The sequence below is a fragment of the Penaeus vannamei genome, chromosome 19 (genome assembly GCF_042767895.1).
Source record: "Penaeus vannamei isolate JL-2024 chromosome 19, ASM4276789v1, whole genome shotgun sequence".
Lineage (NCBI taxonomy): Eukaryota > Metazoa > Arthropoda > Malacostraca > Decapoda > Penaeidae > Penaeus > Penaeus vannamei.
Genome location: NC_091567.1, coordinates 19,535,147 through 19,540,577, shown reverse-complemented (window position 1 = coordinate 19,540,577; position 5,431 = coordinate 19,535,147).

Sequence of the window (5,431 nt, the reverse complement as noted above, 5' to 3'; positions counted from 1 at the left end):
ATATCATTTCCTCAGTGTATCAGATTTTGTTGCGTCCGTAAGTACGATTAAATAATCGGGGATAGCATAAGAAACATTTCTGAACTGGGATGCTTGCATTGTGGAAGCTTGCAAAAGAAATTTCAACATCACCATTCATTTTGCGTACGTTAAGTCGCATTTCATTTTAATGTTGAATTCTTGGGGTAATTGAAATAATTGTTGTATTGATATAGTAAAATGAACGTTAAATTCGTGTTTGCGATCCATCTTCGTGTGAGCTCGCTTTCTCTTCATACTCATAATTACAAACACACACTCATTCACGCAATCAGGCACTGTAAAGTCAAATCTTCAATTATATGATTTGTTGTGCATAATTGCAGGTTATCTCTTTTACCCGCAATGTTGCTGTGATGAGTAAACATACACACAATCATTTCACACACTCTTCCACGCAGTTCAACAGAACACTGTTAAGTCAAATCTTCATGTATAGGATTTGTTGTGTCATGGTCCAAGGCTATTCTTTTGCCTTGTTGACGTTGCTGATCGTGATTAGTGGAAATGATGCACAATATATATTTTTCCTCTCTATGAAATGACAATCGGTTCAAGTTGTCCTTGCGGATGTCATGTCATTTCCCTTCTCTATTCTCATATCTATCTGAGATGGTTAGTAGCTGAAGCAAGTTCGTGAGAACTACTATTCTCCTCTTCCTAACTTATTTTCTTGAAAAATACAAAAGTGAAAAAATACGAAAATAAATGAAATAATCTCATTAAAAACTGCAAATTAGCATAAAAATAACGGCTTACAGCACTTAAATAACATCCCTCCCTCTCTGTTGTTTTTCTTTTTCTCTTACTATCTTGGCCCTTACGTGTATAAACTGGTTCATAATGTATATATATGGACGTGTATATCCGACGCGACATCAAAGGAGATCTAACTGCAGCACGATCGCCTTGTAATGCCGTGAGACGAAATCGCCAGAAGATCGCCGCAGGCCAAAGGACGAGGACTCGCGAAACTGCAGGTACTAACCCGCCCAGATCAACCGGCCGGGCGCCGCCTGTCAGTACTCCCGTAGATCCAGTGAAGAACCAGGAACTCGTCAGAGCAGGTCCCATGATGCTATGAAAAGCCGCCTGCCTGGACGCCCGTAGATCGGTTAACCTCCAGAACCTCCCCAGTGCAAGAGTAAGGACGCCCCTGCCCAGGACGCCGTAGATCCAGACGCGCAGGCTACGAGGATGTCGGGTACGAGCCGCAGCCGAAAAGGACCTGGACGAATCTGCGAGGACGTGTGAACGATGACGCCGCCGAGTACCACCTGGATAAGGACTGCGAGGACGACTGGACGAACGGAAGTCAAGGAGGACCTAGGCGAAAGGCGAAACCTTCGAGGACGTGTGGACGTCGATGACGGATGGATGCACCAAGGACCAAGATGAAGAGGCCGACAACGAGGAGATGCACGAGGACGACCGAGAACAGGCACGCGACGAGACGATCAGCAGATGGGCACGATGATAGGTCACCCTTGAAGTGATTCAGATGACGCCACGAGGACGAGGCTCAGGTGGTGGCCGAGCGGTATAAAGGGTGCAATACATGCAATACCTACTTCCCATGTGTGTCCACATCTAGACCACGTGGTGTGGCAGGGGCGCCATTAGCGTGCCCCACACTTCACCCACGCCTGTTTGCGCCCCTAGCGCCCCCTCTGGCCGGATAAAAGGGAGGCCAATCTTGACCCAGTCTCACACCTTCAGCGACCATCTCAATGACCGCTTCTGACCTGAGTTGCCCTCACAGCTACCAGCCGAGGGATCCACCCAGCGCCATTCTTCGTGTATCGTTATTCTTGTGTATGTGTTGCAACTCTTAGAAATAAAGAGAACAGCCACACCGTGTATCCCTGTACACCATAAAAAGAGAGCTATCTTAGAAACATCTCACACCAGGTTTCACTACCGTACAGCAAAACTGGCATTATCAGGGCCTTGAAAACCCATAGCTTGGTCCTTCTGCACAGGTACCGACATCTCCAAATACTCTTGTTGAGAGTTCATGACCCCTGCTGCCAGGCCAATCCGTCTGCTGACTTCTTGGTCTGACAGCCCAGAATAATGAACTACACTACCAAAGTATGTAAAGCTCTCAGTGATTTCAATGTCCTCGCCGCAAGCACGTACCGACTGAACAGGTTCTCCTAATGTGTCCCCAAAGTCCTGAATCTTGGTCTTGGTCCAGGAGACCTCTAGACCCAAAGGTCTCGCTTCATTGCTAAATGCATCTAGAGCCACCACTAAGGTTTCCAAAGACTCAGATAGAATAGCAACATTATCAGCTAAGTCAAGTGTTGCTCCACAATGACTTTGAACAGTAGCTCTGCCCAGTATCCAGTCCATGCAAGTGTTGAAAAGAGTTGGTGCAAGGACACAGCCTTGTCTCACTCCTGAACAGGAAAGAAGCTTGACAGGCCTCCACCACACTTTAAAGCACTTTCAGTACCAGTATACAGGCTTGCTATAAGTCTAATAATCCTTGTTGGAATTCCTCTCAGTCTCAGGATCTCCCATTGTGATTCCCAATGCACCGTGTCGAATGCCTTCTTGAGGTCGATGTAGGCTGCAAGCAGCCCACACCCGAACTCACGTCGGCGCTCTACAATGACTCGAAGCGCGAGGATACGGTCTTTTGTGGACTTACCAGGAGTGAATCTGGATTGCTCCAGTCTCTGGTGCCTCAGGAGATGGTCTCTGATACGTCTCAGAAGGATGTGGGCGAGAACCTTGCCTGGTATACTGAGGAGTGTGATGCCACGGTGATTGCTACAGTCCCAAAGGTCCCCCTTCCTTTTCCAAAGAGGGATGACCACACCCCTCAATAGGTCAGGTGGAACGGTACCGGACCACCAGATGGCAGCCAGGACAGCATGTAACCCCCGTGCCACAGGTTCACCACCAGCCTTTAACAGTTCAGCTGGTATGCCGCAGATACCCGCTGCTTTACCACTCTTCAGCTTGGAAATCGCCCCCCTAACTTCAGTTAGGGAGGGAGGGTCCTCACTGATGGGTGGGTCTGGCAACGGGATCTTGACACTACCCACATCCAAGTTAACTGTTGGTGAGTCAACCTGGTACAACTGCTCAAAATACTCAGCCCAGCGTTCTCGCACCGCAATAGGATCTGAAACAATCTGACCACTTACTAAGCAAATTGCTGTCACCTGTGAAGAGGGCTTGGAGTTCAGCTTTCTCAGGGCTTGGTATGCAGGACGAAGGTCATTTACTAAGAAATGGCCTTCTACCTCCTCTGCAAGACTCCTTATGAACTGTTCCTTGTCCCTTCTTAACAGAGACCGAGTTCTGCTCACATGAGACCGGTGCAATTCCCGATCCCCTGCACGACATGCATCTGTGGCTTCCAGTGTCTCCTGCAAGATGAAATTCTGTATTGCTCTCGGGCGTACACCAATCATATCTTGAGCTGCATCAAGCTTTTCACGCTTAAAGGTATCCTACAGGAGAACAGAGTCCGTCAGACCGTTGAGCATTGTGAAACGACCAGAGATTGCCTCAGCAAACCCGCAGACACACTCCCCCTCCCTCAGACTGTCCAAATGAAACACCCTAGGGTGATCATTTGACCGCTGGGGAGTTTTGAAGTGAACCCGGAGTGTAGCCACAACCAATCTATGGTCGGTACCACAGAACTCAGCACTCAGCACTCATGTACACCCTGCAATTCTGGAGGATCCTCCAACAAGTATGTGGTCGATCTCCTTGGCTGCATTACCCGCATTGCTGGTACCAGGAGCCAGAAATCCTCAATTTCTGGGTCCTAGCAAAGTCCCGGAAAAGGAGGCTATTCTCACTACTGGCATCAGCTCCTGAGCCATGGGGACCGACAGACATCTCATAGCCAGCTCGATCACGACCAGATACCGCATTGAAGTCACCCAGAACAATGCGAATATCTCGCCGGGGACATCTGTCTGCCACAGATGCAAGTTTGGGGTAGAACATCTTTTTCACTTCAAGTTTACAAACGTCAGTAGGAGTGTACACACCAATAAGAGACATGAAGCCAAAAGATAGCTTCAGTCTCAATACCATACACTCATCAACATGAGTAACCTCTACTACCGAGGGCTGGAGTCTGCTGGAGATGGCAATGGCTACTCCCTGGAGGTGATGGCCGTCGCTGCGGCCCGTCCAGTGATAGGTGTAGCCATCTACACTGGTCATGCTGCTGCCAGGTCTCCTCACCTCCGAGAGAGCCGCCATCTCAACTCTCAGCCTCCCAAGTTCCCTCAACAGCAGAGGCAACTGATCATCCTGACACAAAGAACGGACGTTCCAAGCCCCCACCGTGACTTCCTGCCTGAGATTCAGCCTCGGGCAGTTACTCCGGGTGGATGCCACCTCTACCACCCCCACCGACGCTGCCCCACATAAAAGGGTGTGGTGGGCTGCAGGCCCCATCTTCCACCTGTGGGGTTCCTGAGGGCTTTCCCCCACAAGCTTCACTCTGGGCTGGCAGCTGCCAGAGCGCAGGTGAGACGAGTAGTTCCCGTTCCCAGCCTGCGCCCCAGCAGCCGCCCCCCCAGCAAAACTCACAGTCTGCCTCACTTGCTGGGTGGGAGGGACTTTTCTCCTCCTCCCAGCCTTTCCATTTACGAGGTTCACTGCTGGTTTGTTATATCTGGGGGGAGGAGGACTGGCAATGCCCACCTCCCCCGAGCCACCCATTAACCCCAGGGGGCTTAGGAGCAGGAGTTGGTACAGGGCCAGGGCGTGTCCAGACCCCGGTAGGCCATGAGCCTGGACCTCTGGGGCCTCCTGCTGCTCCGAAATCCTCCACAGTTTAGCCTGGGACCGCAAGGTACCCAGTTTCCATAGGAGCCCACGAGGAGGCACTGCAGGAGTCTCGATGAAGGAGAGGCTATGAACTGGCAGGAGGAGGCTTATGCATAGCTGCTCCCTTTTTCGCACTAGGCTAGCCAGCGGTGGCAGCTGTAAGCGGGAAGGCATGCAAGCACTTAACACTAACTAGACTACCACATCATCGCTTCACATCACCCTGTGCGTGGAGAAGGAGGTAGAAGGTCAAGTGAGGTGATTATCCGAATATTCGTTAAAAATAGCAAGAGCTAGTAGATATGAAATTAAATGTGTAAAAAGATAAGTATACAGTGATCGAAACAAGTAATATTCATATAAAATACGAATAAACAAGACATTGCATAAATATATATACGAAAAGAAAATCTCAAACGTTCGAAATGCAAACTAATATAACTAAATCGGATAATTTGACCCAAGGCTTTATAGAGATTATAAAGGTCAGTAAGACAAGGGTATGTCAGATGAAAATTATATTGAATGCATTTTTTTATTTTGTTTAAAATATCACATAATATAATTTAATGCTAGTGGC